The sequence below is a fragment of the Phoenix dactylifera genome, unplaced genomic scaffold, assembly GCF_009389715.1.
Source record: "Phoenix dactylifera cultivar Barhee BC4 unplaced genomic scaffold, palm_55x_up_171113_PBpolish2nd_filt_p 000141F, whole genome shotgun sequence".
NCBI classification, from domain to species: domain Eukaryota; kingdom Viridiplantae; phylum Streptophyta; class Magnoliopsida; order Arecales; family Arecaceae; genus Phoenix; species Phoenix dactylifera.
The window spans coordinates 817,506-843,632 of NW_024067697.1; the positions used below are offsets into that span (position 1 = coordinate 817,506).

The window sequence follows — 26,127 nt, forward strand, 5'->3', positions numbered from 1 at the left end:
AGAGAAGCTTGAGAAGCTCGGCATGACCATGCACAAGGAATTGCAAACGGATTTGATCCCAACAATCCCTTCTAGCTTCATATGAAAAGTTTATAGTAAATTACCCATATGAACAAGATTGTATGCACCAAAATATAATTATTAAATAAATTGGGAACTACCTTAGGGGACCTTGAAGAGTTCAAGGGGCATCGTTCTCGCCTCGAGGTTGGTTTCTACTTCCAAGAGAGAGTCTATTGGAAGAAGAAGAAGTCTGCGAAGAAGCAGAAGACTGAGAAAATGCCAAGTAAGGGAATTCCAAGAAAAAGGGCCAATTGCAAGAAAAAAGTATTTTCATTGCATCATGGCGGCCATTGGAAGAGGAACTGTCCTACATACATGGAAAGTATAAAAAACATGAAGGGTGACAGACCTTCAGAAGGTATGTCAGATATGCTCAGGATACTTAGGGACTTTTACCTGTTGCTAGCAGAAATTTGATTTCTGTATCTTGTTTAGCACAGGAAATTTTTATAAACTACTGTTCCATTCTTTGAGAAATAAATTGGTTCAACGTGGTTTTATGATTGACAGTCTCTATCACATATATATGGATGGGATCTTGAATGTATCTGAGCAAACAGTAATACCATAGGATCTAATGAGATAAATCCAAGTATTTCTGGGCACCTCAGGCTTAGCCATATAGGAGAAGACAGGAATAACAAATTGGAGAAACATGATCTTTTTTGGCTCATTGACTTTCGAGTCATATTCGATTTGTGAATTCTGCCTTCAAGGAAAGATGGCCAAGTTATCCTTTATAGGACACAGGATGGTCCACTGAAATACTTACCCTAGTGCACACTGATGTGTGTGGCCCATTCGATGTGCAGGCTAGGGGTTGTAATTTTTACTTCGTTTACCGATAATTACTCACGGTATGGATATATGTATGATACACAAATCTGAAACTTTTGAAAGGTTCAAAGAGTTGAGATATGAAGTAGAAAAATAAACAGAAAAACTCATTAAGGTTCTTCGATCAGATCGAGGAGGTGAATACCTTAGTGGAGAGTTTCGTGATTATCTCAAGGAGAATGGTATAGTTTCATAATGGACTCCTCCTGGTACACCTCAGCTCAATGGAGTGTCAGAGAGGAGGAATCAGACTCTATTGGATATGGTCCGGTCCATGATGAGCTTCACTGATTTACCCTTGTTTCTTTAGATAGATGCCCTATTTTCAACTATTTACTTATTGAATAGAGTTCCCTCTAAAGTCCGTTCCTACCACACCATATGAGATATGACATGGTAAACGAAGTGGAGTCTGGGTTATCTCAGATGTGTGTTGGGATGTCCAGCCTCAAGTCAAGCGACAACGAGGCAGAGCAAGTTAGAGGAATAGAACAATTAATGCTCATTGTTTGGATTATAGGATATCCTAAAGAGTCATTAGGATACGACTTTCGTCCCATTAAGTGATCACAAAGTGTTGTGAGCCTAGATGCTATCTTCATGGGATAAATAGTTTATCCTTGACAGAAACAGTTGGAAAAAAAAAATTGAGCTTGAGAGAAAAAAGTTCTCTTTAAAAACAACAACGAGCCATTGTGCCTGTATGAAATCTATTTTTATTTAAAGTCGCTAGTACACGGGTACGTCCTGTCACCTCGTTAAATCCTAGTAGGATTAATTCCGCCGCCTGAAAGGTACTAGGATGCTACAGAGGATGTTAGAGGAAGTTACCCATGGGAGATAGGATCAAGTAAGGATCTAATACCTACAACGAGCGATGTTAGACATTAATTCGAGAGATGGCTGAAGCGATGAAGTCAGAGATGGACTCCATCCCATTCCAACCAAGTCTGGACCTGTAGTAGATCCACTAGAAGGTATAGTACCTATTGGGTATAAATGGATCTGATAAGAGGGAAAATTAAGTTCGGATATTAGGTAGAGACCTATAAGGCAAGGCTAGTAGCGGAAAGGTTATGTCAGTGCGAAAGTACTGATTATAAGGAACTTTCACCTGTAGCATTGCTGAAGTCCATTCGAATATTGCTTGCTGTGCAGCTATCATGATACTGGGATGTGGTCATAAGGTCTGTAAGCTGCAAAGGTCCATCTATGGACAAAAGCAGTATCTCGGAGTTGGAACACTCGTTTCAACGATATAATCAAATCGTTGATTTCATCAAAACGAAAAAGAACCATGTGTTTAATAAGAAGTTAGTGGAGGACTATTGGCATCCTCGTATTGTACATGGATGATATCCTCAAATTGGGAATGATATTTTCATACTAACTTAGGTCAAGGTTTGGTTAAGGAATTCTCCATGATAGACCTTGGGAAAGCATCCTATATTCTGAATTAAGGTCTATAGGATAGATCTAAGAGGATGCTTGTCCTGTCACAGAATAAGTATATAGAGGGAGTGCTGAAGAGGTTCGGCATGGAAACCTCTAAAAGGGGATTATTATCCCTTAGGCATGGGATAAATCTCTCCAAGAAGATGTGCCCCAACACATATGAAGAGATTCAGCGGATGAGCAAGATCCCTTATGCTTTGGCTATAGGGAGCCTCATGTATACCATGCAATGTATGTGACTTGATATAGTACATGCTGTGAGTGTCACGAGCATATATCAGTCAAATCCAGGCAAGAAGCGCAGGATAGCTGTGTAGAACAGTCTTAAGTACTTAAGAAGAACTAAGGACATGTTCTTAGTCTTTGGGAGAAGATAAGAGTTGAAGGTAGGATGATGCACACATATTGATGATAGAAAGTCTACATTAGAATATGTGCAACGGTGGTTCAGTAAATTGGAAGAGTTCCAAACAACCGATCATTGTAGATTCTACCTTAGAAGCTGAATGTCAAACCGTCTCTAAGGGTGCAGTGGAAATCTTTTGGTTTAAGAAGTTCATTGCAGAGTTAGGTGTAATGTCATCAGATGCCATAACACTCTACTGCAATAACAAAGGCACCATAGCACTAGCTAAGGAGCCAAAGGTCTCACCAGAAATCAAAGCACATAGAGCGGCGGTTTAACCTAATAAGTGACTACCTCGAAAAGAAATAAGTAGAGGATCAAAGAGTAGACTCCACAGGAAATGTGGTGGACCCATTCACTAAGCAGATAAGTCAGCATAAAACTGAAATGCATCTTGAGAAGATGGGGCTTAAGTTTATGGCTGATTGGCTTTAGTAAAAGTGGGAGATTGTTAGAAGTATGCCCTAGAAGCCAATTTGGCTGACACATAATTTTATTCTGGAACATAAATTTGTACTTGACCTAATTAAGTTGGGCATTCTTTTCATTCATGTTCTTATGTGTCCATGAATCGTCCAAAGAATTAATAAGATGATGACGCATATTCTCAAGAGTTGAGAATTTGAGGCATGTGTCATTGGTGATTAATTCCTAAATTGCTCCTGATCGATGGATCATCACGAGGACGGTGATTGATCCGCTGAGATTAGTGCACATATTGCTTTCTTTGATGGATGAGTCTTGAGTCCACAGTGTAGGGACATTGGAGCAATTGTGCAAGTGCTTGTTAGAGAACAAGGGTACTGAGCGTGACCAAGACAAGAAGTCACTTGGATGTCTATCCACTCGTCAGTGACTTGCTTGATGTTGCAGTAGTGTGACTGGTCCTTTGACCTACGGTGCTTCGGCTACTCACAATGAGGTTATTGTAGTTTGACTGCACGTATACATGGTCTCTAGCCATATGGGTCCATGCAGTGTAGATTGGCTGCAGTAGGTTCACTGTAGGAGTAGGGTATGCACCTATAAGGAATCTATCGACCTTGATAGATAAGGAGAGATCCCATGTGATTTATAAGACTGAGTTCGTAAGACCTCGGCCGGGGCAGTATGCACAGTGGAGAAAGAGTTTTCCACTCTCGAACATAAGTCGAATAAATCTTCACATACGACAGACGATGGGGTTTGACGAGTTGTCCATGACCTCCGTTCTGTAAGGATCCACGATAGTAGGACTGTATCACATAATAACTGCACCTAGAGGTTCACCATTATGTTCTGCTGGGTAGCCACTACATGCTGCTAGATGTCACTGGTGGATGGTGAGACTCACAGGGAATATCTCGATGATCGATAAACCCTAATGAGTTGAGTTGGAATCGTTCAAATCCATTGAAAGGAGTTTTCAATGATATTGTGACATAGATCGCAATATATTTCACTACCAGTCAGAATAGAACCTATGGGGTCACACACACTAGAAGTATTGACCGATCCGATGGTTGAAAAGTGATTATGAATCACGAGTAATCAATTCGATTGATAATAAGTTGAAGAAGGAATGGGAATTGATTAATTGGACTTAAAACAAGAATCCTACTTGGAGTAGGATTCCTAGAGTCCTAATTGGATTAGGACTGGGAGTCCTACTTGGAGTAGGACTGGGATTCCTACTTGGAGTAGGATTCCTACAATTCTAATTAGATTAGGATTTTGAATTCAATTTGGATTCCTACTTAGAATAGGATTCCTAGAAGTCCTAATTAGATTAGGACTTCGAATTCAAATTAGAGTCCTAATTGGATTAGGACTAAAATTGAATAAATCCTAATTGGATTAGGATTTCTTAAGTCCCAATTAATTATTAATCTAATGAATCAAGAAGACTCCTAATTAGATTAGGATTGAAGGGTTCAATTGAGTCATGGTTCATTAAGTTCTAATTGGAATAGGACTTACCTAGATTAAACCCAAGTGGTTCACCCTTGGACTAAGCCTAATTAGATTAGGGCTTAGCCACATTAGGGCCTCCCAAACCTTACTTAATGAGGATTAGGGTTTACCAAGAGGGAGGGGCGCAAGCCCTTCCCCTTTTCCTTCCTTGGTGCGGCATGAAGAGAGGGCCGGCGCCCCTCTTAGGAAAAAGATCAAGGGCTCCTAACTTGTAGGAGCCCTAGATGCTTTAAAAGGAGATGTGTTGGCGGCACCTAGGGCATTGGAATTCTCCTCCCCTTTGTGCCGTACGCCTCCCTCTCCTCTCCTCTTAGATCAGCCGCAAGCAAGAAGAAAAGGAGCCTTGGTAGTCTTCTTCTTCCTCCTCCGTTTGGGATTCAACACAAGGAAAAGAAAAGGCTGCATCTAGCCTTTTGGATCTTCTCCCTTGATCCCTTCATCTTCTTCCTCCTCCCTTTATCATTCAAGAGTTGAAAGAAAGGGAGGTGATCAGCCATCAAAGTAATCTCTGCAAGGGAGCTAGCACCCCGGGGAGATTGGAGCGTTAGGATTGGTCCTCTGCTTCGTGTGGATACCCGTAGAGGCCGGACACTTGAACGGCTTCAAGCGAACCTTCTTCCAAAACCACGATCATCAGTTTGCGGTGATCATCTATCCGCACAAAGGTGAAGATCTGATCTTCCTAAAGTAGTTAAAAGTTTTAATTCTAATCTATCTACGAACGGTTCTTGAAACAACGTTTATGTGATGAACGTATGATCCCGCTTATGCCTCTTCCGCTGCCATCTGAATTTTTTTTAAAATTTTCTGTGGCATGGGTGGGTTTCCAACAGATAGACTTTATCTCTGTAGGTCGGCTGCTTCTAGCCTGCTTATCTCAACTCCCAGGTCGGCTCAAGAGGCCCGACCAAAGTGCCTTTGAGAATTTTTGAGGGTGTCTAGATCACCACACGACTGATGAGCTGGACAAATCAAATCACGCTACATCACATTAGTCATACTGCCATAGCATATATACGTATATGTATATGTATATATAGATGATAGATAGATAGATATATAGGGTGTGCAACTTGTACTTAAAGGAGTTGTTCAATTTCTCTACTTTGCATTTGCTAATGTTGTTAAGGAAGAAATTTGTAGCCAAAAGGCTTGATTTTCATTAGCTATGATGACATTCTTATATACACTTCATATGGGATCAGTATTCCTTCATCAAAGGGATCAATATCTTTACATCAAGAGAATGATATGATACATATAAAGAAAAACTCTACAATTATGTGCATAGTTGGTCGTATCTGCCAAATCCGATTGCATGGTTGGCTGAGCAAGTCAAGAAAGATTTCCACCACATGGGATTGTATAGCTACCCATATCTGTCCAATTTGGTGCCCAGAGAAGATATGATTTCCATCAAATCAAGAAATAATTTCTATCACCCCCCCTTAAGTTGGTGAGTGGAGGTTTGCAATACCCAACTTGCCAACAATGAAATGGAATGCATCTCAACCTAAGGCTTTGGTGAAAACATCTAAGTGGAGGAAACAAACTTTGTATGGGGTAGGCTAGATTGGATTTTCTTACGAATGAAATGGCAACCCAATTCGATGTGCTTCATGCAATTATGGAATATGGGTTTGGCGGTAATATCAAGAGCAGCTTTATTATCACAATACATGTCATAGGTGCAAATGAGGACATCTAGATCATGGAAGGAGCATGTTAACCATTGCATCTCACAGATTGTTGAAGCCATGGCACGATACTCAGCTTTGGTAGAGGGAGTATAAGACAGTGACTTATTTCTTGTCTTCCAAAAAATAGGAGAAAGAACTAAGGAAATGCAAGAACCAGTAGTTAGAGCGTCGAAGTCATGGAGTAGTGGGCCCAATTTGAGTCACAATAAGTTGGTAAGATGAAGAGAACTAGAAGAAGAAAGAAGAATGCCGTGGCTGGGGGTGCCTTTAAGATAGCCAAAGCAAGCAAACGGTGCATCAAGTGAGGCTTGTGGGGTTGATGCATAATTGACTAAGAATGTGGACTGTGTAAACAATGTTAGGGCCAAGTAACCATGAGGTAGATGAGTTGGCCAACAAGGTAGTGGTATTAAGAAAGATCATCAAGCAATTGATTGTCAGTCTATCAGCTTCAGATGTTGCTCTATAGGAGTCTCAACAATTTTGGCTCCCAAAAGACCCATGTCTCTAGAATTTCCAAAGTTATATTGTTTTGGAAAGATAGATGCCTTTGGGAAAGATCGAACAATCTCAATGTCCAAAAAATATTTAAGTCCCAAATCTTTAATATGAAACTTGAGTGAAGATAGGACTTAATTTATCAATAGCTATAATATCTTACTGGTTAGGACGATATGATCACAATAAACCAAGATGAGACTTGGGATGTACCTGAATACAAAAAAAAAAAAAGAGAAATAATCATCATGATTGAGTGAAGCCAACATAAGTAAAGCCGAGAGAACTTTGAAACCAATTTCTGCAGCTTGTTGGAGACCATATAATGACTTATTCAATTTTACAAACCTGATTCTCCCCTTGACGAGAATACCTGGTGGGAATTTTCATATAGATTCTTCTAAGAGTTTCTCCAGTAGAATGCGTATTAACATCAAATTGATGAAGATCCCAACCATGAATAGCAGCAATGGCAAGTAAACATGAACTACGACAAGTTTGGCAACCGGAGCAAAATTCTCATTGTAATTGATGCCTTCTTGTGGTGTAAACTCCTTGGCCACAAGCCTGGCCTTATATCTCCGTAGTTACATCAGATTTGTATTTGAACTTATGCACCCATTGCAACCCAATTTTGGTCGTTTTCTAGAGGAAGAGTAGTAATGGTCTAGGTATTGTTGCTTCAAAGGCTTGAATTTTTTCTCCATAGCCTCTCGCTACTGTGGGGATTTGATAGCCTATGAAAAAGTTCTAGGTTCAAGAATAGAAGGGTAAGCTAGAAAACAAAATAAGAGGAGAAAATTTGTCATAGTCAATAGTTAGAGAGTGAAAAGATGTATCTTGGGATGAAATCACCGAAGATAGGATTGTTGGTGTGAGAGCTTGGAGGTGGTGACAATGGAGCAACAATAATCCTTTAGGTAGGTTGGTCACTTGGTAAGATTGAGTAGAAAAGACGAGAGGGGTTGGTTTAATGCCAAGAGATGATGTAGAAATTGACTTGGAGAAGGTGATGAGGTTGATTGGGAGACATAGATGAGGTAGAGGAAAACTCATGGTTAGAGGATGCAGTCGTGCTCTCAGGTGAAATAGCGGGTTGGATAGGAGGTATTGGTACAGAAAAAGTGGAGTCTAGAGTGAGATCATTTGCAAGAAGAGGCAGGACTAGGTTAGAAAAAGAAAAACTCGGTGGACGTGCTAAAAAGGAAAAATATTTTAAAGAAATAGACATCTCTACTTGTGAATATTTGTTTTGTTTGGATGTCATATACATGACAACCTTTTATCCAAAAGGATACCCATAAAAATACCAGAAATAACACGAGCTTCAAATTTATGTCTCTTATGGATGTTAGAGGAAAAATATAGGCAACCAAAAACCATAAGGTGAGCATAACTAGGTCGAGTACCAAACAAAACTTCATATGGAGAACAATTGGACAAACTGGAGAGGGAATACGATTGATCAGGTAAGTTGTAGTAAGAACACATTCCCTCCAAAATGGAGAGGAAGGTGGGCCTAAAATTGCAAAGCATGAACAACTTCAACTAGATGCCTATGTTTGCATTCTACAACCCCATTTTGTTGGGGTGTCCCAACACCACTATGTTCATGAATAATGCCTTCAAGGTGGTAGAAAATGTTGAAGTTCATTATGAAAAAATTCGAGACCATTGTCAGTCCTTATTCTTTTAATATGGGTTTATACTGAGTTGTGACAAGTAAGATAAAAATTTGATATAGTGCTAGGATTGAGATTTATGGTGCATTAGATAAACCCATGTAGCATGAAAAAATCATCAGTGAATTAGGAAATAAGATACACCAGAATGAGACTTCATACGATAAGCACCCCAAATGTCAATATGGATTAATTCAAATGGGGCAACAGATGGAATTGAAAGGAAAAGACAATCTTATTTATATAGCAATGGGACCAAACCTAACACAAACATTTATTTGTAAAGAAAACATTAGGAATGGTTTTGGATAATAAAGTAGCTGAGATGAAGATGGGTGGCCTAAACGACAATGGCAAAGGTTGAAGGATTGAGAAGTGACTGAAAGAGTAGCAATGGAACTAAAATCTAGTTGAAAAATATAAAGGCCTTGTTGCTCTTTACCTAGGTAATTCTCCATCTTCGTTGATAGGTCCTACGAAACACATTTTTCAGGATAGAAAATAAGGGCACAATTCAAAGATTTTGTGAGCTTACTAACAGAGAGAAGATTATGTTCAAATGATGGAATGCAAAGCACATCATTTATGGAATAAAGAACAGTTGAGGTTTACTACTCCTATGTGTGTAATTTCAGCTTCCTTTTCCATTAGGGAGGGTCATCTTTTTAGGAGAATCTAAGGTAGTAGAAGAGGTTAGAAGAGAGAAATCGGATATTTAATCACCCATAGTTTATAAAGGATAAAGAAACAAGCTAGAAGCATACCTGCACTATTGGCCATTGCTGTTGGAATATCGAGAGAAATTTAAGCGAGTGGCTTGGCATATTACTCGGGTGTAAAGGCTGGAGCAATGGAGTGGAAGCATCTTGAGATCTATTAAGATCAATTTTCATGGGAGTGGAAAACCAAGAGTATTGCCAGCATAGGAGGAAGACCGAGATCGATTTTGCACAGAGGATGTTGAGGTATCATTCTTTTCCTTGTTCTTCAATTTGTAACAATTTTTAATTGTGATTCTCTTTCTTGCAGTGACGACATATCAGGGGATTGGAAGTATAAGGAGTGCTTTTTCTGGAGTTCTTAAAAGCGACCAAGGTCGTGGTTTCCACAAGGGTTTTGGAAGTTGTATGAAGAGAGCGATGTTATTCTTTTTGTAAAAGAAGATTGTACGCCTTATTCACTGAAGGGAGTGAATCCATAACTAAGATTTAGCTGTGAACATAAAAGTATGATTTGTTGAGTCCCATTAAGAATTGCATCAACCGTTGATGAAACTCAAATTGGGACACAGATCAGGATGCAACACATGTGCAAGAATCAATCTTTGACAAGTCAGCAAGCTTGTGCCTTAGAGATTGAAGCTTTCCATAATAAATGGCAATAGATGAGTTGCCTTGTTCTGCTGTTGTGATATCATGAATCAATTCAAAATTCTTGGTCCATTGCTTTGAGAAATCATTCTTCTAGATCTTTCCAAATTTCATAGGTTATCAAATAAAAGAACATTGTCTGATATTTTTGTAGAAAGCACATTTAGGATCCATGAAATAACCATGTCATTGACATGGTGCCATAAAGAACATATAGAAGATATGGTGGGTGGTCACAAAGGAGACCTATCTATAAACCCCAATTTATTTTTTGCATTCAAAGCCATTTTTATGGCACGTGACCAACTGTAACAATTATCCCCAATCAGAAGTTTGGAAATAAGAGTAGCACCTAGGTTGTCAAAGGGGTGGATAGTGTAGGGTGAAAACAAACTTGGATCAATGAGGAAGCAGAGGTGTAGCTATTTGAAGCAATGGTGGAAGAGTTAATAGAGGGTACGAAACTTTCTACCATGATGGTGATAAATAAAAAGAAAAAAATGGAGAAATTTAGTGAACCTTGGAAGCGGTAGAAAAATTAGGAAGCTCCTTTTGATGGAAATCAAGGACCAGATCTTTGATGTCTCCAAACAAGCCTTTATTGTTGGGAGGGATACTACCTAGGCTTTGAAATGCCGGCCCCTTGATGCACCGTCGTCGAGACGTCGATAAGGAGGAAGGCTATGGTGCCGAATGCTTAATAATAAATGAATTGCTCTGATACCATGTTAAGGAAGAAATTTGTAGCAAAAAGGCTTGATTTTCATTAGCTATAATGACATGTTTATATACACTTCATATGGGATCAGTATCCCTACATTCAAAATATGATCCATAAAAGAAAAACTCTACAAATATGTATATAGTTAGCAAAATCAAAGAATGATTTCCATTACATGGGATTATATAGATGGTCATATCTGCCAAATCCGATTGCATGGTTGGCCGAGGAAATCAAGGAATGATTTCATTGCATGGGATTGTATAGCTACCTAATTTGGTGCCCAGAGAAGATAGATTCCATCATATCAAGAAATAATTTCCATCAAATGCATTTGAGGGAGCAAAGATCTTGTGTCCATGTGTCAAATGTCATAATTACATGTTGGAAAGTTGAGAAGATGTCTATGATGATCTCATATATATGTGATGGTTTTCTAAGGGGTACATCAATTGGGTTGACCATGGAGAGGATAATCCATCTGTTGCATTAGCTCGTGACTTTTATACATATGATAAACCTAGATGTGCATGGGATGTGCATGATCTATTCTGAATGGCAAACCTAGATGATGGGATGATCAATCCACCTAATGACATAATGAGGAGCCTAATGCAAAATGACACAAAATATGTAAGTTAGTTGATGATGCTGATCAGAATTCTACCCTAGTCGCAAGAAACTTAGTAAATTGGCTCTCCTTATTTAGTTTAATGCAATATTGAATGCATGAATGGATAAAGCAATAGTTCATTCACCTCATTGCTTGGGGCTGTTGAAGGAGGCCTCTCCTAAAAGGTGAAACACTAAGAAAAGAATATTTTATGAAGTCCAAAAGATAATTATGGATTTGGGATTGAGTATGAGGAAAATTCATGCACACCTTAATATTGTATGTTTTGGAGGGATTGTGTCAACTCCTTGTCAATCTGTAATTTGTTATGATGCTAGCAACTGAGAAAACAAGTTAAACAACAATGGAAGGAATCAAGAAATAGCGAGGGAAAAATTCTAGCAAAGATTCCACACTACTTCCCATTATAACCAAGTCTTCATTAGTTTATGTCAGTGAAAAAATGGCTTCATTTATGACTTGGTATAAGGATGGATAAATAATGATGGAATTTTAAGACATCCTACTAACTCTTTGGCTTGGAAGATATTTTGACTACCTGCACCTATCTTTCTTCTTGAAACCAAGCAATATCAGAATAGAGCTGCAAGTGACAGCTTCAATCCATTCCAGACAATGAGCATTGTTCTATTGATTCTATATCACTTGCTACTATAGACGTGCATAAAACATCTTACTTTATGTTGTCATTATTAATTGATGGGTCATCCATATCTAGAAATGATTTATGCATACTTGCAACCTCTATAGAGAGTTGAAGGAATTATGGATAGTTGGGACAGAGATCTATGATGCCGCTAGCAAAAAGAATGTGGAAATGCATGCAGTAGTTTTATGGATTATTAGTGATTGTCTTGGTTATGGCAAGCCTATCCAGAAGGGGCACAAAAGTTCTATAGCTTGTCCTTCCTATCACAAGGAGAGATGCTTTTATTATTTGAAGAATAGACTTACTGCTATATGGGGCATTTCTTGGATCCAAACCATAAATTTCATCTAAATGTTGATGCATTCAAAGGTAAAGTAAAATCAGATAGTGCACTTACATCAGGGTCCAATGTGTTGCAGCAATTGAAAGGTGTAAACATCACACTTGGAAAATAGAATCATAATGCACCTTGAACAAGAAGAAAATGAGACGACAATGTGTGATTACCACATAATTAGAGAGTGGAGTATCTTTTTTTTATTGCCTTACTGGGTGTCGCTTCTATTGCATTACAGTTTGCGTGTGATGCATATTGAAAAGAATAAACTAAGTATTAGAAAAGTGCTGCATCCAAGAAATAGTGAAGATGGTAATATAAAATACTTGCCTCCTGGCAGGCTTCACAATGGCTTGTATTGAATAATAAGTTTTTTGCAATGTACTCAAGAGGCAAGAGTTCGAGATGGGTATTGCATCTAATATTTCATGGCATGTGGAGCTTAAGGAGTGGAGATATCAATTTTAAGAGCTATGTTTGTTGTATTTTATGCAACAACTACTTCCTCTACCTACAGATATCAAATTTAAGTGTTACTAGCAATTAAGAAGGGAAAAGTAGACCAATTTGCACATGTAACAGTTGCACCAAGCTTATTCATGGCTTTAAAATGCCACCAAAAGTTTTACAAAAATATCACTTGAAATCCATATATGTAAAGGCCTCAAAAATACTAAATCTCCTATTTTTAAATACCCGCAAAAAATAATTAATATTTAAATAAAATGCCCTTATATATAGATGGCTTTCCCAATACTTATAAATGCCAAAAAAATAGTGCAGTGAAGAAATACGGGAAAAGATTCATATAAAATGCCTCCAAAAGCATTAAGTCCCCTCGCATATTTAAATGGTGCAAAATGTAAATAAAATGTTAGGCTATGACTGGTTTCCAACACTTAAAAAAGGCTGATAAAAATCATGAATATTCTAGAAATACTGGAAAAGCATCCATAAAAATCAATTCGAGAATAAGAGGCGGTGACCCAGCCTCAATGATCACTTCTTTGCCGGGTCGGATTTGGGGTTGGACTTCAATACTTAAATCTAAGTCCATCCCGTATAACAGGTGGGTTCTTCTTTTCAGGCTCCGTCTAATCCGTCCGACTTAAAATGCAGGCCTAAATCTAGTGCCACCCAAAGACTTCGAGCTTAGTAGGTCAAGCAGACCATATGAGCAAGTCTAATTTGATATTATGATGTCTCATGGATCCTAACTTGCATGGTCTCATAAAAATTAGTATGGACATTTTCCAAATCAAATGGACTGGTTGGCTTATGCCATTCTTCAAAGAATTATTGGTTGGATCTGTCTACTAACTAAGCAGTGGATCAGTCCAACCATAAAGGGGTATATAAATAAAAAAAAAGAAAAAGAAAAAGAAAAGAATAGAGAGAAGGGAGCAATGTAGGCGGCGTTTTTTCTAGTTGAAAAGAACCTCGTGGTGCCCAAAGGCTGGGTCAGGAGACCAACGCGGTAGAAATCCGTGGAAGTCTATGCGGGCCCAAAATTGATCACGCTCAGCAGTGTCCGATTGACGTGGTCTCCGTAGAATGGCAAATGACGCCGGACTGTAGATTCCCACCATTTAGTTATTGCCACGTCGTCTTTCGCTTATTGCCGTAATGGTTGGGCTGTGTCGCCGGAGTCCCGTGAGCGGACGTTACCCACGCTAGACCTATCAGCCGTCGTCTGACGGTGGTCACGACCATGAACATCCATCGAAATCGAAGTCCTCATAAACCTTCTAACGGGAGCTCACATCTGCCGTCCACGTAGAATCACGGTTATGGCCTAATGTGGAAGTATAAGAGAGTGAAACTGCCGATCTTTGAGACGCATAGATATGTTATGCGGGGAGCTTGCATGAGGAAGGGTAGCCCAGGTGACGGGATCCAAAGCCAGCTGAAATGATATATATATAGAGATCTCCGGCGAGACCCCAGGCTTTCTTCTCCTCCGCTGACCGCCCCCGATAAACACCTCCTCTTCGCCAGAAAGCCTCTATTTTGCATCTTGTTAGGGTTTTCGCTTGGAGCGTAGGGTTTTGGAGGAAAGAGGTAGCTGCGAATGTCGGTGAGTGCTGCTGCTTCTTTCCGTCGTTAATTTCTTCTTATTTTTGTTCCATTTATTGGGCGGCATAGATGATATTTTTGATCTGCTTCAAATCTGGTTCCTTTTAATCAATAAAATTGGGAATCGGCTTCGGATCTTTTGGCTTTTCGTAGTGATTTCTGAGCTCTTTAATAGCTATTCTTGATTTGATCTATCAAGAGAGTAGTACCAGTTGTAGTAGAACTCGTTCTGATTGCGAAAACGCAGGAGAGAATCAATTTAATTGCTGATAAATTGTAATCCTTTTGTGGGCGGTGTACTGTTTCTAGGATCATGGCAAGGTTTCAGTTTTAGATGCCCGACCTATTTCATTTAAGAGGATTCTCTGCAGCTAGTAGATGATGATTAGATTTGCATTCATGGATTTTTTGTTATTTCTTTGTTCGGGATTAATAAAATTTTAATCCTTATAGAGGATGAGGGCTGCCGTTTTTATAGCTGGTTGGAATTACATTTGGCCATCGTTTGTCATGCCTTTGGACTCCTTGTGACTGATCTTCATCTAGGCATTACATTGGCAGAAACCATAGACTAACTAATTCTCAATTCTCTGCTTGTTTATGAAGTGAATCAGTTAAAATACAATCACTAAAAAGAGAAAAAGAATTTTAGTTCTTCATCTAGGCATTAAGAATTTTACTTGTCATCTAATGTTGCTAAGTTATTCCTTTGACTCCCTCAAACTTATCTGTTATTATTTATTTTAGTTGGAAAAACTCTTGATTAAGGATATCTACTCTATTCATGATTCATGCGTTGGAAAACAAGTAACCATTTAGAACACAGTATCTTCTGAATCCATAATTAAACGTTGTTTATGTCAAAACAATTGAACAATACTATTTCGAACATTTAAACTCTAGGTTTGTTTCCCAAGGTTATAGTTTGTTTAACTCTGGTAAATCATGCATATAGCCCATGAATTATTATTAGAATACCTGTATATTTTTTGAAGTGTATCCTTCAATATACATGACCAAAACTCTCTAGTTATTGTTCTGAGAACTTGATTAGAAAGTCTATTAAAATATACCATAGGAGTGGAAGAAAAGGGAAGCTTGTCAAAGGTGATGTAGCGGTTAGAGTGTTTGGACAAGATTTACATTCTTGAAGTGCCCCAAAAGATTTATGTGCTCTGCCTTAATCAAATGGATTCCACTCCATCCGGAAGGCAAGAACAGAATGAATTTTCAATTCTAAAAATAACTGTGCCCCATAGTGCCTTATGGAGTTTAAGTTTTCTTAAATCCCCTTTTTGGTTCCTGAATAAACCTGAATTAAGTCCGCTTTCTTCACTTTATTCAGGTTTATTCAGCCAAACAACTATTTGGGCACTTGGATAAAATCCCAACAGTAGAGGGTACTTTTGGGCTTCTGGAAAAACATTAAAGGCACCTTTTTGGTACTTATTCGGCTTTAATAAGTTGCAAGCAGAATAAGATAGCAAACTTTCCACCATGTTACTGTTTTAAGGATTATTTGTTGTCTCTTTTCACCTTGTATTTGATGAGGGTATTCAATTGCAATCCCTTCATAGTTAGAAGAAAAATTCCATCAGCTTTGAACATCTTAATTTTGTTTACTTTTTTTTAATAACGAATAAGATTTTTCTTGATAGTCATAAAAGAAAATATATGAGAAAGTAGTAACAAAAACACTTACCTTTTGAACACTTTGCTAATTGTTATTTCATCAGACAAACTAGATGCAGTGTTATATAGAGATAATTTTTTTGACTTGCCATTATCACAAAGCTAAACTATAACCAAGATGCTTATTGGTGCTACATGGGTTTGTCTACATGATCTGAGAGTGTAGTTCCATTATAGTCCATAAGCTCTAATTTCCTGTTCTTTGCAGGGGCATTTCTGGCTTGTTGTGCATGACTAGGAAAATACCAGTTCTCTTTTCACAGTGCAGCTAACTCTCACAAATTCCTTCTTTATAAATCTGTTTTATCCCTACTTTGGCTATTTATGTGTATTAGTGGTCATGTTTTATATCCTTATTTTGTTTTCCAGCACTTTGATTTATCCTAGATGGGAAATATGATTATGTTCTTCCAAATACTAGCCATCTTATCAACTGGCATGTGTAATCACATAGCATCACAAGCATCTTTCATTGGGTCACCTGTATTTTTTTATTGTTTGGAAAAAAAAGAACAAAAAGAGAAATCAACTGCATTTTAGAACATCCTGGTACGTGTTGGTGTATTTTAAATATATTCAAAGATAACAGCTATTACCATGGTCATGTTTATTTGTAAGTTTTTAAATTTTCTCCCTGAGTTATTGCATGCTGGAATGTTTTCCCTCTACTCTATCTTATGGCAAGTCTGGGTATTACTATTACTATTACCTTGTCAACAACTTGGATTTATTGAAGTTATCTTTTCCCATATATGGGTTACTCTACTTCCAGAGTGTTGGAGCTGCTTTTGTTAATTTGTTGTCACATATTCTCTCGGATTTCACAGACAATTATAGATTGTATATGGACACAGTTGTAGATTATAATTGAGTTTTGTCTACCCATATATAATATGTAATCATATATGTTATCAGCATTTACTAGAGGATTTTTATATTTTGCTGCCAGTCGACTTAAAAAAAAGAAAGAATTTCTGATTGCAATTGCTTTTGCATGGCAGGTAAGGGCTGTGAAAGTCACCAATGTTTCCCTCAGTGCATCTGAGCAGGATATCAAGGAGTTCTTTTCCTTTTCTGGGGACATTGAATATGTCGAGATGCAGAGGTTCATGTTTACAATTATCATTATAAGTTATTTTCTGATACTGTTCAGTATGGGTGCGCCTAAACATACTGTTTTTCTTTTAACAGTGGGAATGAATTATCACAAATTGCATATGTCACTTTCAAAGATTCCCAGGGAGCAGAGACTGCGCTTCTTCTTTCAGTGAATTAATTTCTCAAGGCTTTATTGTTTTTGTTTAATTATGTGCCCTTCATATGCTTAAATCCATTTCTTTTATGAAGCTATCACTTTAAAGAGATATTTGATTTTTTTCCTATTTTTTCCTTTTTTTGCATATTTTTCTCTAAGATTATGATGTTAAATTCCTTATGTGTTAGCTGTTATATTGCTTTATGTATGGAGACTTGTTGTACATTGAAGGGAGTTTGGGGTGTTTTTTCTAGTTGCTTGAATTTGTGGCGCTAAGAAAACGAGGAGGTTTTCTTTATGTTTTCTTAGGGGCACTATGACCTTGTTTGGCATCGTTGTAGGTAACAGAGCTCTTATTTGTAGAGCTCTGTGCAATGGAGCTTTCGTTAGTAGAGCTTTTAATAAAAACTATTTATTGAGTTTAGTATTTAAATTTCTGTAGTGCTCTTGAACTTTAACGCATGTTTGGTAACTAAACTAAAAAATGTACTTCTAGTATCAGAAAATAATAATAAAAGATATTACTTACTATTTTCGATTGGTTGTACTATCAAAAACTATTTTATAAGTATTTTTATTTATAACTTATTTACTTTGATATTTAATCTAAGTAATATAACAAATTCGAATTTTTGAAATTTAGTATAAAATATAACAATATTCTTATAATGGTATTATAAATAAATTTATTATAATATAATAATATGATATTGTTATTTAGTATATTAAGAAGGCACTATCTTATAATGTTATTATGCTATAATTGTATTATATTGTTATAATATGAATGTAAGTTAATGATAATGATGATATAATATAATATTATTATAATATCATATAATAAAATATAATTTTATAATTTTATTATATTTTATAATAAAAAATTATCATAATAGCAATCCCAAATAGGGCCTAAGCAATATAGAAGGAATATAGATACTGATTTTGTATGATATTTGTTATAATTTGTTTCTGTTCTAAAAAATCATTTTATTGGTGGTTCAGGTGCAACAATAGTGGATCTGTCTGTCATCATTACACCTGCCCCAGATTACCATTTACCCCTGCTGCTTTATCTCCACCACTGGTAGACTTCATGATATTTGTCCATTACGAATATTCCCATAATCACCTGTGTACAGCTTTCTAATGTGGTTAACAAGATAATTTTCAAATTTCTCCAGTCTAAAGATGCTCCTGCCCCTGATGGTGCTGGATCTGCTGTTCAAAAGGCTGAAGATGTTGTTGCCAGCATGCTTGCCAAGGGTTTTATCTTAGGAAAAGATGCTGTCAACAAAGCAAAAATATTTGATGAGAAACACCAACTCACATCCACGGCCACTGCAAAGGTTGCATCTTTTGACAAGAAAATTGGTCTTAGTGAGAAGATCAGCATGGGCACCTCGGCCGTCAATGAGAAGGTCAAGGAAATGGATCAGAAATTCCAAGTCTCCGAGAAGACTAAATCAGCCTTTGCTGCTGCCGAGCAGACGGTTAGCAGTGCAAGTTCAACAATCATGCAGAACAGGTACGTGTTGACTGGGGCTTCATGGGTGACTGGTGCCTTCAACAAGGTTGCCAAGGCTGCAAGCGATGTGGGGTCAAAGACAAAAAGAGAGAGTTGTAGAGCAAGAGCAGGAGGGAGTGGAGGGTGAATTTGCCCAGGTTCATCTCTCTGAGACTCCAAAAGCGGCTTCCAGTGAGCGCTCTTCCAAGCCTGCACCTGCCCAAGGATTGATTCTTTAATGGTTCAAACTTCTGTGGAAAATCTGTTAAGTCTGGTTTACCTGATTTGCATTATGTTGTGGTTACTGTAGAATAGAAACCTACTGTACCTTGATATTTCTTTGCCAATTATAGTTGATCACATGTGTTGGAGCTTTGTGCGTCTGTGCTTCATGTACCAATCAAATCTCTGGCTTTACTGGTTATGTTAAGAAAAATCTTATAATTGTTCACCCGCCTCTATTCTTGTCCTTATTGTAACATGATTCATGCATTCATGTTTTTTTTTTGTTTGTGAGGTTTCATATGAAGTTGCTTCTATTCTGTTTTTAAAGCCCATGCAACTTTTGTCTTCTGGAAATGAGTACTGATATGCATTTTCTACTGTAGGGTGTTGATTCATTTCTTTAGTCGGTATAATTGCCTCACCAACCATTTTTTCTCCTCTGCCCTCTCATAAACCTAAAATGCGGTTCCAGCATTGCGATTGATGGCTCTAGCTCTTGGACAATACTAGGTGCTTGTGATTGATGCTTCCAGCATTTTTGGACAATATGAGGAGTTTATAATTTGTGCAGAAAATGTATCTATTAATATTGACCATGCACATCAACTAATTTATTTAAATTTTTATTTGTTAAATTATATATAATCAAAAAATAAAGAAAAATATATAATACAAAAATCATTATCCAGAATCAAATTCAACTTCAACATATAATTATAATTACAATAGTTTTTGAAATTTAGGATATATAACAGTCATAGACTAATTCGTTAACCTTATGTGCTTTCTAATTGTCACTCTAAAACTAGCTTTTTATCATTCCACTGAATCGCGTCACATGGAGAAAGATAACTGTTGACTATGTACAGGCTAACTGGCTCCACCCTTCATGACCCATTGGGTCTGGAGGGCTGAACCCGAACCCACCAATCTATAGTCAAGTTGATTTTTGCTTTGATTAGGAATTGGCCTGATATTTAGGAAAATGAACCACTTGAAACCATTTATTCTTAGTAGGCTTGTGTAGGTTGGCAGGTGTAAGTTAGATTTTACCATCGCTTGACAAAACCAACCAGTTGTTTACATGATCATTAAGATCGTTGTCATGCCCCCAACTCTAGAATCATAGTTCGAGGGTATGACAGCTGCTGCATACTCACAGGGCTGGCCCTCTAAGCATGCAAAGTATTCCATCTGTCAATAAATTCAATATAATTTGAAAATTATATAATTCTGATACAGGAGGCAGTGAATATCAAAATAACTAAACTACTGACCCAAAATATCACATATATTATATATGCTACACGGGTCATACCATAGAGTTTCTTCTTCTAAATTTTACAGTTCACAGCTTATAGTGTTTAAGCTGTTTATACATTATCTAGAAAATATTTATATATATTGATCAAAAAGTTTTACTATGTACGAGAATGGTCTAGCCTCTAATATCTCCCCAAAATGCTGATATGAGTCTAGACACTGGACCTGGATTTGAAAAACATAGGTGAAGATTATGAGCTCGACAACTTAGTAAGTAGAAAGTACACTTTACAAAACTAGTTCTACCTGTATTAATAATGCAATTCAATTAAATCATATAAGATATGATACATCTTTACAAGTAATGTTTACATCATTTATTATCAGTAATACCTATATACCAAAATTACATGTCATATTTTCAATCATATCGACATTAAGAATTGTTGGGGGAAAAACCCCAAGTCATACCACCACGGAGGCGCTCGGCCGAAAAGCGCCGACCGGAAAGGTGCTCGGCCAAAGAGTGCCGACCAGAGAGCACCAACCAGAGGGGTGCTCGGCTAGAGAACGCCAATCCGAAAAGATGCTCGGCCCAAGAGTGCCGACCGGAGCGCCAAGAGGTGCTCGGACCAACCAACACGTCCCAAGTAGGGATGCTCGGCTAGAAAGAGCCGACCAGAACAACGTCGACCAGAGAAGCGCTCGAACTAGGAAGCGCCGACCAGAGACAGCGCCAAATAGAGGCGCTCGGCTAGAAGGTGCTCGCCCAAAGGGCATCGACCAGAGGTACTAGAAGCTACCCCGCCACAGGGCGCCCTCTGGGCGACCAGCTCGGCTCGGCACCCTTGCCGAACCGATGCCTTTAACTAATACTCCTCCCCGCCAAGCTTTCTCGAAAGGTTCGGCGGCTATACACGCGACTCTACTATAGCCTGCCACTATCTCCAAGCCATCAAGGCATAAGATCTCTGCAGGTATTCGGCACGACCTGCCATTAATGCATGAGACTCCCTCAAGTCTCCGATGCACCCAGTCATTTAATGAGCACGGCCCAAGACGATCTCCGGATCACTGAACCATCAGAGCGTATGGCTCTCCCTGACCGCCGGTTCATTCGGTAATAAATGCACTTACCATCCACGGACCCCAGGCCCACCATAGCCGGCGGTTCAACCACTCCAACAGGTCTGATCGACCGTGACAACTCCCTGATTCCGGTCCGATTCGGTCCCGTTCTCCACTACGCCATTAATGGGCCAAATCGTGCCCAATTATTACAAAAGAGGACAAACCTCCTGTCACCTCCCAGGTAACAAAAATTCTTCTATAAAAGGAAACCTGGGGAGAAAAGGATGGGGGCCCCCGGACAGAACCCTCCTGGACCGGGTGAAAAGAAGCAAACAGCACAGACACAATGGAGGATATCACCCTCTTCATCTTCTTCATCTTATTCCAAATTTCCTGCTGTCTTCTCCATATACTTCTCTTCCTTGCTCTCTACACATATCTGCCCCCTCTGACTTAAGCATCGGAGGGCCGGCGCCGGGGAGCCCGGCCACCGGCTTTTTGCAGGACTTACACCCTCCAGCGAGGACGGTCACCAGTCGGCGCCCGCCGACCACCGTCCCTGCAAGCGAAGCTCCTCCTTCCCCGCTTCGCGGTAGCCCCTCGTCCAATTCCAGCAACATTCGCTAAGGAAGGACCGGTTTGCTGCCGCATGAAGCTAAGAAGCAAAGGGGCTTCCAACGCCTCTCGACGTCCTCCACCCAGTCCTGAGCATTCCGTCCCGAACTCACCACCTCCGGACCGAGTCAACCCCTCAAGTTCGGCGGAGCAGTTTGACCCTGTCAACAATGCAACCTTGGCTACGCTGTCCAAAGCTTGCAACCCGGCATCCCAACGGCACCGCCCCTCCGGCTCCAGTCCAACCGGAGCCTCCTGCAAGCGACTTCCCCTTCGAGGTCAGACTCTCAATCCAGCCTCCCTCTGGAGAGAGCACCCTGTCAGAGGCCATGGAGGCTGGCCACAACTTCAGAAGCTGAGTCGGTTCCAGGCAACCTGCACCCGAGCGAAACCGCTGCAGCAATCCTCCAAACGATGAACTCGACAGAAGGTCGAGAAGCTGAGCGCCAAATCCAGGCACTCCATGGCAGGAAATCGGGGCGCGATGGCGACTTTGAGTTTACTACGAAGTCGCCCTTCTCCCCGGAGATTGAAGATGAACCGGTTCCGCTACGGTTCAAGATGCCCCAGGTGGAGCCCTACAACGGCAAGGCCGATCCCCTTGACTACCTGGAGAGTTACCGGGTCTTAATGGCCCTACAAGGAGCCTCGGAGGCCATGATGTGCAAAGCTTTCCCGGCGACACTCCGAGGACCAGCCCGGCTTTGGTTCACCGGGCTGAAGCCGAGTACTGTCTCTTCCTTTGAGCAGCTCGGCAGACAATTTGCTGGCAACTTTGCCGCCAGCCAGCCCCAGCGGCGGACATCCGACTCCCTCCTTGATATCAAACAAACGGAGGGAGAATCCTTCAAGGAGTACTTGGACCGGTTCACCGCCGCAACATGGGAGGTCCGGGAGCTTGACCAGTCAATCGCCATGTCGGCATTGAAGACTGGAGCCCGGTCCTACAGATTCCTCTTCTCGATCGAGAAGAATTTCCCACGGACCTCACCGAAATGTTCGCTCGGGCGCGGAAGTATGCAAGGCAGAAGAGGCCGTGGCAGTTAGGCGGGGGGGACCGAGCAGAACCCCAAGAAAAGACGCCGCGAGGAGCGCGGCCAGAAGCCCGTCTCCGTGACGAGCTAAGAAATCCGCCCCGCACAGAAGATCCACCCCGGTTGAGGGACCGCCGCAGCAGAGGTCACCACTCCGCTCGAGGTTCCCACTGCAGGCCCGTGCACCTGAAGGGAGGTATGAAAAGTATACTCCCCTCAATGCTCCTCGGGCTGAAATCCTCATGGAGATTGAGAGTCGGGATTGCATCCGGCTCCCACCTCCGAAGCCAGACACCAGAATCCGGCGTGATGTCCGGAAGTATTGCCGTTTCCACCGGGATCACGGCCATGATACCGAGGATTGTTATCAGCTCCGAAATGAGATCGAAGCACTCATTCGCCGAGGGCGCTCGATCGGTTTGTGCAAGGCCAGCGTGAAGGGAAGAAGCCAGCCGAAGGAGCAGCACAGCCTGAAGATTCAAATGCCAACAGGCCCATCGCCGGCGTCATCAACACTATCCGAGGCGGGACCTCGGCTGGGGAAGCCTCAGGGGAAGAAGCCTCCTCAAAGCGCCCGCGCACCTCTGAAGCCATCTCCTTCTCAGATGATGATCTAGAGGGAGTCAAAACTTCCAATGATGATGCCGTGGTCATCTCCATGATCATAAATAAATTTGATGTAAAACGCATCCTGGTTGATAATGGAAGCTCGGCGAATGTTTTGTATTTTGGGTGCTTATTGTAAAATGGGGATGACAAAAAAAACAGCTGCGGAGGATGAATGCTCCGTTAGTTGGATTTACTGGGGATTCAGTCCCATAGAGGGCGAGATCGACCTTCTGGTCACAGCTGGGCTCGCCCCTCGTGAAAGTACCGTGGGTCTGAGCTTCCTTGTAATACGCCTGCCCTCGGTTTACAATGCCATCCTCGGAAGACCAGGACTCAACGCCCTCCGAGCAGTGGTCTCAACTCACCACCTGCTGATGCGATTCCCTACCAGCCAGGGAGTCGGTGAAGTCCGAGGGACCAAATGGTGGCAAGGCGATGCTACCTAGCGACCCACGAGGCAAGACACCAGCCGAGGTGCCTGCCCCAATGACTGACCAGCCCTCAACTGAAGTTATGGAGGCACGGGTCAACCCCCAGAAAGAGCGGGTAGAGCCTGGTGAGTTGTTAATTCAAGTTCCCTTACGAGAGAACTTTTCCGAGCTAACCGTGCAGGTCGGCTCTGGCCTTGGCGAACACGAGAGGAGTCGCCTCGTCAACTTCCTACGGGACAATATGGATGTCTTCGCATGGTCGCCTGCAGACATGCCGGGGATAGATCCGGAGGTCATGGTCCACCGGCTTCAGGTGAAGCCGACCTGCAAGCCCGTGCGACAAAAGAAACGAGGCGCCGCCCCTGAACGACAACGAGCAGCAGCCGAGGAGGTCGGCAAGCTCCTTGAAGCCGGCTTCATCCGGGAGATATCCTACCCGGAATGGCTCGCCAATGTGGTCCTCGTCAAGAAAGCTAGCGGGAAGTGGCGTATGTGCGTGGACTACACCGACCTAAATAAAGCCTGCCTGAAGGACAGCTTTCCACTTTCCAGCATCGACCAGCTCGTGGACTCCACCTCGGGTCACGAGCTGCTGGCATTCATGGACGCCTTCTCCGGATACAACCAGATCCGCATGGCGCCAGAGATAGAAAAGAACAGCCTTCATCACCGACGGGGAACCTACTGCTACAAAGTGATGCCGTTCGGTCTAAAAAAATGCCGGGGCAACTTATCAAAGGCTGGTCAGCCGATCTTCAAAGACCAAATAGGCCGAAACATGGAGGTCTACGTGGATGACATGCTGGTGAAAAGCAAGGCGGCGCCAAGACCACATAGCCGACCTCAATGAAGCATTCTCCACACTCCGAAAGTACCAGATGAAGCTCAAACCCAGCTAAATGTGCATTCGGGGTCACCTCCGGCAAATTCCTCGCTTCATCATTACACAACGAGGAATTGAGGCCAATCCAGAGAAGATCCGAGCCCTCCAAGGGATGACGCCTCCCAGGACATCAAGGAGGTACAGCGGCTCACGGGCCGAGTGGCAGCCCTCGGGAGATTTATCTCCCCGCTCGGCCGAGCGCTGCCTTCATTCTTTGCAGCCCTCAAGAAGCCGAAGAACTTTTTGTGGTCGGACGAGTGCCAGCAATCTTTTGAAGAGCTTAAGCACCTGCTGCTTCCCCCTCCCCTGCTCACGAAGCCTCAACAGGGTGAGCTCCTCTACTTGTATCTACTGTCTCCCCTGTAGCAGTAAGCTCGGTCCTGGTCCGAGAGGAGGGGAAACTCCAGAAACCAGTGTATTACACCAGCCGGGTCTTAAGGGATGCTGAGACCCGATACTCCAAGCTTGAGAAGACCGCCTATGCTTTGTCATCTCGGCTCGGAGGCTCCGACCCTACTTCCAAGCTCATACAGTGGCTGTGCTGACTGACCAGCCGGTCAAGCAGATCCTGCAGAGATCAGATCGTGCGGGTCGGATCACTAAATGGGCCATTGAGCTCGGAGAATTCGACATCGAGTACCGGCCCAGACCGGCGATCAAAGCACAAGCACTCGCAGACTTTATAGTCCGAGTGCACCATACCAGATGAGGTCGAGCCTGAACCTGAGCCACCGCTGGAGCAGACCCCGAGTTTGACATGGACTCTACATGTCGATGGCTCTTCAAACTCGGGGGGTAGCGGAGCAGAATTTATTCTCACCAGCCCGGAGGGGTGGTCGCCGAGCAGGCCCTGCGCCTAGAGTTCCTGCTTCCAATAACATGGCGGAGTATGAAGCGCTCGTCGCCGGGCTTAGCTAGCCAAAGAGCTAGGAGTGAAGGACTTGAAGGCCTTCAGTGATTCTCAGCTCGTCGTCAACCAAATTGTAGGCGACTTCGAAGCCAGAGACCCGACCATGCAGAAGTATCTTCAGAAGGTACGGGATCTCGCCTCGACCTTGGACTCTTTCCACATTCAACATATTGCCAGGTCGGAGAATCTCAAGGCCCGACCAGCTATCAAAGCTGGCGTCCTCTCGCATGAGCGAGCTTCCCAAAGAGGCA

The 26,127-nt window shown here is 41.3% G+C and overlaps 1 pseudogene; it reads left to right on the top strand.

Annotated features, from left to right (window-relative positions):
• The first annotated feature begins 14,198 nt into the window (after nt 1-14,198).
• LOC103697880 lies at nt 14,199-19,294 on the top strand (annotated as a pseudogene).
• The last annotated feature ends 6,833 nt before the right edge of the window (nt 19,295-26,127 follow it).